General features: G+C 39.5%; 1 long non-coding RNA gene across 1 annotated transcript in view; it reads left to right on the plus strand.

Moving 5' to 3' along the window:
- Positions 1-7679: 7679 nt before the first annotated feature.
- The window catches only part of LOC131503723 (uncharacterized), a 79180-nt gene continuing 74724 nt past the window's right edge, over positions 7680-12135 (plus strand). Inside the window, exon 1 of the long non-coding RNA XR_009257543.1 lies at positions 7680-8082. This is a non-coding gene — a long non-coding RNA (uncharacterized LOC131503723). The remainder of the gene's footprint in view (positions 8083-12135) is intronic.

The following is a 12135-nucleotide window of genomic DNA, read 5'->3' on the forward strand; positions in this document are numbered from 1 at the left end:
TATGCCCAGACACAGCTCTGTCAACTAGGAACATTGTGGGTGGCTGTGTATGTGCCCAGCCTCTGGTAAATTCAGGATATTTGAATCACATCCCCTTTGGATGTCTCATATCCCACAACTACCTCTAAAAACTCTGGCTACTCTACCAATCCATTGCTTGCCCCAAACAGGCAAGCTCAGGCTAATGGAGACCTGGCCCTCCCTTGCCACCAGATCTCCTTTTAAATTAACTATGCTCCAAATCAAGTGAATCCCCTACAGCAGCAGCAGCAAAGCTTATTATTTTCACAGCCAGTCCCACTCTGGTTGTACTACTAGTCTGAGAACTGAAGGAGAGATGATTGTAGCCTCGGACAAAATGCCACAGACTTGTGCTGTCCTTACCCAAAGTTTAGTAGTTGTCATGAATAAATGCTTCTCAGTTTGTTATATGTCTTTGGTCAAATTCCAGAGTGCTGAGATGATTGGTTTTGACTATTTTGTCCAGCTTTATAGTTGCTTTTGGGAGAGAGGATTTTTTGAGTGTTTTTTTTTTTTTCTTTTACTCTTGACTTTATTCTGTCACGGTGGAAGTCAGAAGTCTCCTGAACTTTATTTTAATGACAATATCTTCATTGAAGATAAGCAGCCCATACCCTTTGCGTGTGGATATAAAAGCTCAGCACATATTCCAAAGGTCATGCACTATATTTTATAGTATGCCCCCAAATAGGTAATATTCTGTCCACCACCCACCTTTTAAGAAGCAGATAGGTTTGAGGTCTACCCACACCTCTTCCCCTATGTTCTGGTGAATAAGCATTAAGTGTTTTCATACCTGAGTGCTGATAACCAAGGTGCAGAGGATTATTCTTCTCCTTGGCAATAATAGTAGTCATGTAGTTTTCAGTTTGGTAGATTGGCAATGGAAGGACATTATCTTTCTGCCTCCTTAGTAATAAATATTTAGAAAGTAGTAAGAATGTTACAATGTAGTGAGTGCTTACTATGTGCCAGGTAAGCATTGTTAAGCATCCATTGTTAAGCATTTCACACCTTGTGTATCGTTATCTTCATTATGAGGCTTAGAAAAGTTAAGTAACTTGCCTGAGGTCACTCAGCCAGTAAATTGTGGAGAAAGGATTCAAATCCAGGTCAGTTGGATACCTAATTCCATGTTATTAATGAGCAGGCTGTACTCCTTTGGGGCATCACTACTCCCAAACATCAAGCCAACAAAATTAGGTTTACATTTGTTTTGAGAGACTGGCTTCCAAAAAGGTGGCATTGCTGATGATCTGTCCATGGTGATTCTTGTCTGTTTCAACTGAAACATTCCTTCTTCAGCCCTTCTTTACTGGCTCACTAAATTTACTTGTAAGTTAGGTAATGGAGGAGGGGTTCAAGGAATTGTGCTTAACAACTGATTATTTTTCTAAATCTTTAATTTTCTCATCTTGTCACAGTTTGGGTCCCCTGGCAAGTAGTATCTAAAATGGAGATTAGCATATAACATGCATGAGAGAGCGCTCTTGAGATCAATACCTTTTGAAGGGACGGGAAGGGGGCAGAATTGGGCAGAGGAAAGAAACTGAGCTATGATGGAATTTCAACAGAGTCTTCAGACAGCCCTATGGGTAGTTTTGAAGCTAGGATACCTTTTCAGAATTCGGGGGTAGTGTCTGGGCCTTTCATACCCACAAAGATCTATCATTGGATATGGGCCACCTGGGGGGATGGGGTGTGACTTGGGGTGAGGTGGCATTCTTCAGCTGATGTAAGCCCCGAAGGGGGCTGACCCCTGAGAATTATCAGCCAACAGCACTTGCTCCCAGCTGGGGAAAGTACATACTTTGTTCCTTAAGGAAGATACGGGCAGTTTGTTGGAGTACCCTGCCCAACCATTTTTATTCAAATATTTTTTCTGTAATTATTACTTTTTTTTTTTTTTTTTTTAATTTTTTTTTTTCAATGTTTTTTATTTATTTTTGGGACAGAGAGAGACAGAGCCTGAACGGGGGAGGGGCAGAGAGAGAGGGAGACACAGAATCGGAAACAGGCTCCAGGCTCTGAGCCATCAGCCCAGAGCCTGACGCGGGGCTCGAACTCACAGACCGCGAGATCGTGACCTGGCTGAAGTCGGACGCTTAACCGACTGCGCCACCCAGGCGCCCCATAATTATTACTTTTTTAATTGGGCAAATTGTTTATGGGAGAAAGTATTTTTTTGTGGTTGTTGAGCTATAATTAACATAATATTGTATTTGTTTAGGTGTGCAATATAATGATTTGGTATATTGTAATTCTTTATTCTTTTGCTTATTCAAGCAACATACAATTTTTAAGTATAAAAATTTCACACAGCACTATGTGAGAGGCTGAAGATATGAAAATGAAAAATATCTACAGAGTTCCTGTTCTTATAATGTTTATAGCTTGGGGGAGGCTATTTGTATTTAATTTTCTTCCTTGAAGTCTCTTGTTTAATCAGAACTTGGTTCTAGGTCAGTAACTCAATGTGGCCTAATTGAACCAATTTTAATCTCTCATCCAAGCCTTAAGCATTTGGTTGTTGTTTCCCAAATTCTTTTAAATTAGAGGATATCTTTCTTAGAAATACACTAGACAATGTTTAGAAGTTTTTACCATTCGTAAAGTTACAATTACAAGTTTAATGGTCTGTGAGGTGAGGGAAAGGAGCCTCTGTATTTTAAAAAAGGCATTAAAAATTAATTATAATTTTTGACAGAAAGTGGTGATAGCAGCAGTTGAATTTGTTGCTCAAGATTTTCCTAGCTTCTTAGTGTTATCCTATTATCCTTAAAAAAGAAATAGTGTGTTTTAATTGTAATTACTTTTGATAATTTTTTTACCCTAGGAGGTAAATTATTAATTAGGGTGTGCATTATAAATTACTTTTTTATTAGGTGATTTCTGTCTGACAATAGTTTCTAGCTTTTTTTTAATTAAACTATGTCTCTAGGATTTATTATTAATAGCTTTGGGCTCTATTAAGAGGGAGGCTAATCTGATTTCCACCTTATGACCCCACATATACCTGGAAAGTGATTCCACCCAGCTGAGATAACTGGTAAATTATGTGTGTCCAATACCAATAGCTCTGGGTGAGGAATCATTTTTAAATGAATATTTCCTTCTCACATTTTTTCATCATGGTCTTTCACTATAGATTTTAAGTTAATTTGCCTCACCATTACACATGTGTCAGGAAGAATAGGTCTTTAAAAAACTAATCCAGGCATAAAAAGATATCAGGGAGAGAACAAGAAAACTCAATGTAGGATCAACTCCAAGTGATAAAACAAATGAATGAATGGATCACCAATAACGTTACCATTTATGTATAAATGGGGTACCTTGGCTAAAATTGAGTCCTAAGACTATTTTCTCTTCTGAAATTTCATAGGTATAAGTGAAAAAAACAAAAACAAAACAAAACCACAGCCCATAAAAACCTCCAACAACAAAACTGCTATGAAGATAGGACTATTTAAAAGAATAAATTAGTGGGGCGCCTGGGTGGCGCAGTCGGTTAAGCGTCCGACTTCAGCCAGGTCACGATCTCACGGTCCGTGAGTTCAAGCCCCGCGTCAGGCTCTGGGCTGATGGCTCGGAGCCTGGAGCCTGTTTCCGATTCTGTGTCTCCCTCTCTCTCTGCCCCTCCCCCGTTCATGCTCTGTCTCTCTCTGTCCCAAAATAAATTAAAAATGTTGAAAAAAAATTTTTTTAAAAAAGAATAAATTAGTTTTTTATTCAGTTTACCCTTTGAGCAAACAATCTTTTGTTTTGAGAAATCCTTTGAAAGAATGGGGTCTTAGAGGAATATCTGTTTCATGTAGGTTTGGAACAGAGCCTCATAACCAAACTCTTTAATATTTCTACACTTAAGTAGATAAATAAAGACCATATGTAGCTGCAGTCTGTTCAGGTCAGATTTGCTACCTAATGAGTCAGCCCCAAACTTAGGAAAAGACATTTGATTTTTAGAGATCTTTGGATTTCAGAATTGTGGGTAAGAGACTGTGCACCTGTACCAGTGAGGTACCTGTCTCTCAGAAACCTAGAGTCATTTATTTCTGGGAAAATATTTTGAGACTTCACCTCTCAAATAATTGAATTAACCTTGGAGGCAAGTGAAGTCTTTTGATATGGGTACTGGTGCCCTTCTTCTTTGTTTGGGGGTGGGTAAAGGTAGGGTCTGCAGCCTCAGAGTTGACTTTTCCCCTCACTCCCTAAATGAAGCCTGAATGTTTGTTTTACCCATGTGCACATAGCTCTCTGTTAGGTTTCCTACTCAGAGATTTCCAATCTCCCAAGTAGATTGGTTTGTGCTGCAGCAGCAAAAGAACCCTTAGCAGCCCTTTCATCCTTTTTTCTTAAGTGTGACCGGACAGGGGGACCTGGGTGGCTCAGTCGGTTGGGCATCCGACTTCGGCTCAGGTCATGATCTCGCCGTTTGTGACTTTGAGCCCAGCATCGGGCTCTGTGCTGACAGCTCCGAGCCTGGAGACTGCATCAGATTCTGTGTCCCGCCCCCCCCCCCCCCCCCCGCCTTCTCTCCACCCCACCCGTGCTTGTACTCTGTCTCTCTCTGTCTTTCAAAAATGAATAAACATACAAAAAAAAAAATTAAGTGTGACTGGACAGCCAAGGAACACAGAGAAATCTAGCACCATGAAAAAGAAGGACCAAGATAAACAGACAAAAAAAACTAAACCTGAAGGAAACCAAGATCATTTAGGAAACAGAATAAAACTTAAAAAAAAAAAAAAACCAAACCACTCATAGTCAAGAAAATATTACATAAAATAAGAGCAATCAGAGAAGTAAGAGCTCTTAAAGAATAAAAATATTATTGCCTATATAAAAAGACTTTAGTTCAAGAGCTGGAAAATGAGGTAGAGGAAATCTCCTGGAATGTGAAACAGTAATACAAAGAAATGGAGTGTATGAAAATGCATGAGATAAGAGACAAAACCTGGAGGTCCAACATCTTCTGAGAAAAAGAACAGGGAATGTGAATGGGGAGGAAATAAAGCAATTAAGAGAAAAATAGTTTCCCAGAGTTGCAACACATGAACCTTCAACCTGAAAGGGCGTACCCCGTGAGTGAAAAAAAGTCTCTGTTCAGAGTACTGAGGAAGACCAAGGGGAAGAGTGAGGCCTGGAGTCTCTCTTTGGAGAGCCCAGAAGTAGGTGGGGGTGAGACCTGTCCCTTTTGGTGGATTGTTCTGAATCCTATTTGTAGAGGAAATTGTGATTTATTTCTCTATATCATTCTGACCAAATGGTGGTGGTGGTGGTGCTGGGGTGAAAGAAAGTGCAGCACATCTTTTTCTACCAGGAAAATACAAAATGTTAGATTCAGATTCTGCTAGCATTTATTAAGGCACTTTATTTTTTTAAAATTGTATTTATTTATTTTGAGAGAAACAGAGATAGCACACAAGCAGGGGAAGGACAGAGAGAGAGAGAGAGAGAGAGAGAGAGAGAGAGAGAGGAAATCCCAAGCAGGCTCTGCACTGTCAACATGGAGCCCCAAGTGGGGCTCGAACTCATGAACAATGAGATCACAACCTGAGGTGAAATCAAGTGAGCCAACTGTGAGCCACCCAGGCACCCCTATTAAGGCACTTTAAAAAAGAGCTTTGAGTGTCCTTATTAATTCAAGAGTACAGGGGAAAAAATAGATTATAATATAGAATGTGTTCATGGTCTCATTCATTGGTACACGCATGAGAATTTAGAAAGTAATCTAGAAGGATATATTCCATCTCTCGATGGTGGGACGATGGGTGCCTTTTATTTTCTTTTTTAAATTTCCTTTATTTTATGAAATAAGTGTACACTTGTTTCACAAATTTAAAAAATACAAAACTTGCTTCCATTTGTGTGTGTGTGTGTGTGTGTGTGTGTGTAGGGGTGGGGGGGAACTTTTTATATTTAAATTACAAATATCTCCAGAGAAGGTAAAAATCTGAGGAAAGTAGCTTGTGAAGGTAAGAATAGGAGAAGCACCTTAGGGTGTTGAGAAAGATGGCCTGGAGGGGGAGAAACTGACTGGAGGGGGAGAATAAGGAGGTTGTAAAACCCAGAAGGTTAAGCTAAAGATAAACTTCATCTACCTCCTGGTTCATGCAAGACCTGTCTTAACAAATTTCTGAACTGAGATACATAATTTTCTTACACTGATGACACGTTGCTTGAGGGCTGATGCTATCCAAGATTATCTACTAAAGGGCAGAAGAAACAGAACCAGATCTGGAAAGAGTCTGGCCAGGGCTCAGCTGTGAGAGCGAAGGGAAGAAGCCCAGGGCTTACAGTGAGGTAGTTGGGGCATTCTCTGAGCGCAGAGATCTTTCAACTTCTCTTAAATTCATTTTAAAATAGATACACAATGCTTTGCTGACCATTCCAATGTCCTTAAAGAATAAATCTGTGGCCATTGTCCCTATTGTCATCGTGAAGACACAGTTGTTCTCAATTGATCCATGAAGAGGGCTATTCTGGGCACTTTAAAAAGCAGGTTAATAAAGTAGAAATGGTTTCTTTTTCTCTAAGAGCTTGCAGATTGTGAGAGAGAATAGTTTAAAAGCTTACTTTGTGTAAAAACAAATTATAGAGCGTAGCTTCTCACAGTGAAGTGCTGAACGACCATGTGATGATCCAATTGGTTAAAAACACCCCTTAATTGAGTTTAGGTCACTAACTTTGGCGTTGCCCCCCACGGTAGCCCAAATTTCAAGAATATTCAATATTAAATGCATCCAGATTAATTTAATAATCCATTTAAAATAACAATGATGGAGAATTGTCATAAAATTTTCCATCCAGGTTAATTTTTTTTCTCCAAAAGAGCATTATGTTTATAAGATTAAAAACAAATAATTCAAGCTCTAAAAGTTACTTTTCCCTACAAAAAAACTATTGTGAAATTCTATTTTTTTTCAAAGCAGAGAGTAACAAAAGCAGGGGGAAGGTAGGAAAGGAACAGAAAAGTGGATTTAAGAGATAATGTATTGCATTTAAAGAATTTGAATGCCATTACTTTTCATCACTTAACTTTTCAAAGAACACTTTCAGCTTCCTTATTTGCATGTTTCATTGTTTTCCAGCCTTTAAGCACTGTATGTTTAAAATGCAAATGGAATAATATAAGAATAATGAGAAGTAATACTTGGAAATGTTCTGTGAAAATGTTGAAAGAGGGCCTGGTTTCCATCTGATTGAAAGGAGGTGAGGCTTGAGAGAGCAATCAGACTGGATATATTTTACCTTAAGGTCTAACTAGCAGCCCCATTGCTAGCCCTCTTTCTCTTGTGTACTGTTGAAAATTAGTTAACATTTCCTTTTTCATGACTCCCTTATTATTTATCTATTTCTCACATTCTTCACATTAGGTACCTATCAATCAGTTAACCTCAATTCAATGAACATTTATTGAGCACTTATTAACTAGTCATTGTCGTATCTGGAATGTAGAATCAATAGTTCTCTATTAAGAAAAGCAGGGTTTGGATAAGGGACAAACATAGGGAAACATTTGTCAGCCTCCTGCTCCACCCCTTTTGATATCTGACTCTCCACTGGATGAAATCAGACGTCTTGAGTTGGAGTCCTGCATTGCCATTTCTCAAACATGCTACTTACCTTCTCTGAGCCTCAATCTCCTCACCTGTAAAAGGGAATGATAACATCTTTGGTGGCTGTGATGACTGAGACAATACAAATAAGATGCTTATAGCAATAGCGCAGATGATCTCTTTCCTTTGGTTTGTGATTCAACAAAGAAAGTGTAGGGTGACCAGACATCATAGTTTGCCTGAGACTGATGAATTTCCTGGGACATGGTTCTGTCAGTTTTAAAATGGAATGGTGCCAGACAAATCTGGATGAAGTTGTCAGCCTAGAGACAGAAGGATGTGTATTCAGTTAGTCTTAATCCCAACTTGAATAAATCAAATTACATGCTAGAAGAACAAAGTTATACTGGGGCATAGAGCAGAGCATAGCAAATTCCTTCACAAAGAAGAAGGAAAGAGCATTTCATACAGAGGGAGCTGAAGAAGCAAAGGCATGGAGGTAAGAGACTACATGGCCTGCTTGCAGAAGCCTTAAGCAATCTCGTGCAGGAAGCATAAGGGCGTATGAGTTAGTGAGTTAAAGGTTAGTTAGTGAGTTAAAGGTTCAAAAGAGTACGGTATGGTCAGACTATCTGAGGCCTTGAGTGTTATGCTGAGGACCACGGAGTTGTTCAGAGGTAATGCGAAGATGGCCATCAAGGGGGATGGGACAGAGGTATGACACATACTTCTCAAGCCTCAGTTTAATTCTGCAAGAGAAAGCACTCATGTGACCTCTTCAAATAGATTAAAATGAGCATTTTGTCTATAGCTCTCATTGTATTATCAAGTAATCACAAATTTTCTGTTATACCAAGTATTTAAGGTGGCTCTCCTTATACGATGGCATGTAGAAGGTACAAAGTCATTTTTGCTTCCTTCCACATTCAAACTTAGGGTCATTTGACTCTCCTCTTCCCATTATCCTCCTCATCTAATCGGGTGGCACAATATGTTGGTTTTTGTCTTCACAGCCGAATTTTCTTCCTCTCCATGCCCTCGCTTAGGCTCTAGATATGTTTCCCTAGGTTCAACAAACCATCACATGTGGCCCATGCTCCCAGCCTCTCTCTAGATATAAATATTCATGAATATTGTGCCCAATTAATCTTGTTAAACAATATTTTTGTCATGTCACTTTCCTATTCAAGAACCTATCATGATTTCTTACTAACACTTGGATCTAGGCCACTTTTGTCAGCCTGCCTTTAATATTTCTTCATCAATGGGCCGTTTCCCTACAACTACTCAGGTTCTCAGAAACCATTTGTGCTATTCACATCCACTTGCTTTTCGCCTTTTTGTTTTGTCTCGTTTGTTTTTGTTTTTAAATTTTCAGTTGTGGTAAAATACACATAACACAAAATTTGCCATCGTAAGCATTTTTAGGTGTACAATTCAGGAGTGTTAAATATATTCACATTATTGTACAACCACAAATCTCTAGAAACTTTTCATCTCTTTTTGCCTTTAACACCAGGCCTTATTCACAAATCCAGCCCCTCCATCTGTTTCAAACCACTTGCCACGCATGGAATTGAGCTTCTTTCCTTTCTCTCTTACTGTTTAAATCCACAGCCAAACTCCAAGAGAAATCCTATGTAAAGTCTATAAAAGAAGAGGTGCTCAATAAATGGATCAAGTTCAAGTACTATTGTTATACTTTGTGTTGGTCTCTAGTCATAACTTGTATGTGGAAAACAAACACATCATTAACAGGTCTCAGGCACATTGGTTATCTCAACTGGTCCTCACCACAGCCCTGTATGATAGATGCAGTAGATGCTCTTATGTGCAGTTTTCAGATGAGGAACCCGAGCATGATTAAGGTACTTGTCCAAGGTGATGCAATTAGTAAGTGACAGAGTTGGTAGTAGAATCTAAGTATTCTGACTCCTAAAACAGAACTATTTCCACATTGTTTAGCTGCATTTCTTTGAAGCATATCTTGTCTCTCCAACAAGAGTGAAAGCTCCTTGAGAGAGGGAACTACAAGAATTATCTTCAGCAGTCCTAGCATATGGCTGAGTCTTGGGCACAAAGGTTCTGTTTCCTAGGTACTTAGGAGCTTATTGATAATTCACTGCACTGTTGTCTATGGTTTCTAAAATATTTTATACGTTTTATGTATAATCCATGTATATCCTTACATAACTCAGCAGAAGAGACTTTCAGTTCTCACTGAATTCTTTTGGGTACATGGGAAAACTGTATCTTCCTTGCCTCCCCCTCACATTGGGAGAGGTCATACGACAAATTCTGGCCAACAGGTTGTCAGTGGTGATGCCACAAATCTCTCCAGTCTCTTTTCTCCTGCCACCCCATCATGGAGGGAGACTTGTGTAGAGATGGTAGAGTCCAGGATCTAACTAAGCATCATGAGATGTTACCTGGAGACTTGGAGAACATCTCCCCTGGAGAGTGGCCCAGGTCTGCCACAGACCTTGTGACATAACCAACTTGTATCAGGTTAAAACACAAGGATTTTAGTTTAGTTTTTTCTTTTAACCTCAGCACAATCAAATGGCAAGCACATTAGCATCTCAAACTCTCATCGTTGCCCTGGAAAAATCATAAGGAATTGTTCTTAATTTGTGGTTAGGAAAAAATGAGCGTACAGAAAGGTTAAAGGAATGACCTTGAGCCACTCCTCAGATCAGTCTCTTAATCCAAGTTGGTGATCTTTCCCCACATATGTAAGGACTACTATAGGAAATGTAAATCAGGTGCAGAAAAATGCAGACTGACACTCCAACGCTTTCTGCTTGTGTGTAACATCCTGCAGCCACAGTTCTCCACCCTACTTCACAGCCATCTTCCCTTTTCTTCCCTGAGGAGCCAGTTCCCTCCTTAACTGACAGCTGAAGCCTTTACCAGGGCAGACTATGTTGAAAAGGGCATTATTTATCACTGTGCTGCCAGAGTAACACCAGCCTGCACAAAGGTGTGGTTGAAGGACTGGAATGTGTACGAAAGATAGTTCTGTTGGTCTTGCATGGACTTCTCAGTCCTCATCTCCCAACCTTGCCCCGTGTGAGGAAAAGATGGGGATCAAGCTTGCTGCCTTTATAAAGAGGAGCATATCTCTAAGAAAGGAGAGAGAGAGAGAGACAGAGATTGCACAATCCCATAGTTTCAGTTCAGTGATGGTCATTACAGCTTTTCCATTGCTTCCATTTGAATCCTTTCCTAGTCAAACTCATTCTTATTAATAACTCCAAATAAAATCCAATTGCCAGAGTTTAGGGTCTTCTTTTCATCTTCCCAACTTTGGTTGAAATTTAGACTTTTGTCTTAGTTCCCATTAAACCTTATTTCCCTAAAGTTTTACACATACACATGCAGACATGCACACGCACATGCACATGCACACATCTCTTACATAATATATAAAACTTTATGCACACAAAGTTTATATTATTTTTTCAAATTTTTTTTTTTTTTGAGTTGAGTCCGGTTTTTGGAGGAGCTAGAGGGTGATGACTGAGACATTAAGCCTTGGATACAGACTAATTTTTCTATATAAATTTGCATGCCCTACCGGGAAGTTATGAATGTTTCTTTGCAGCATTATAAAGTTGAACAGATTATTCAATTCATATTTTAGCCTCACAATTTACAACTATTAGGAAAAAGCTGAGAGGGAGGCTGAAAAGATGTTCCTTGGGGGAATTTTCATTGCTGAAATAAAAGATACCAATAGACTCACAAAAAGTTCCATAAAACAAATGGGAAAAAATGTTACACTGAAGATACAGATAATTTGGGAAGCTGCAGCCATCTGGTTATGGTCAAAATAGCTGCTTCTGATGTCCTTAGATGGTACAAATTACTGGCAGACCTCAAAAACCAAAACAGGAATCCATTTTGAGATCAGATTCCTTTTGCCTTCAAGACATGTTTATAAAGAAGTCAAGATTAGAGGAAACAGAGGAAGAACTGAAGTGTGGAGAGAACATATCACCAAATGGTTACTTAATTTGGCCAGTGATTAACATGGACTGCATTTGGATGAGAAGGCAGATGGATATCCAGCCCCAAGTTTTGGCTTTTTCATTTTACTAGAGCCATCAGTGCCCCCAGCCTCCCATCCCGGAGCTATTTGGTGATCTCTTAAGAGCTGTGTTACCAGTGGCAATCAAGAGGCTTCTTCAAGGAGGGTAGCGGACATTAACCATAGAAGACATCAATTGGTGACTAGTGGACAGTTGCTTTTAAGCACATAGGACTCACTCTTTGGAGGCTCCACCAAAAATGTCGGGGGAGTACTTTGCAGGGTTTGGGCAAGGAGGCTGAGAACTTCGTTTGTAGGAAATACTAATGTGATTTGAGCATTTAAAGTAGATGTACTCTTGGGGTGCCTGGATGGCTCAGTTCGTTGAGAATCTGACTCTTGATTTCGGCCCAGGCTGTGATCCCAGGGTCGTGATATTGAGCCTTGCATCTGGTTCTGTGCTGAGCACGGAACCTGCTTAAGATTCTTTCTCTCTCTCTCTCTCTCTCTCTCTTCCTG

The sequence above is a fragment of the Neofelis nebulosa genome, chromosome 2 (assembly GCF_028018385.1).
Source record: "Neofelis nebulosa isolate mNeoNeb1 chromosome 2, mNeoNeb1.pri, whole genome shotgun sequence".
NCBI classification, from domain to species: Eukaryota; Metazoa; Chordata; class Mammalia; order Carnivora; family Felidae; genus Neofelis; species Neofelis nebulosa.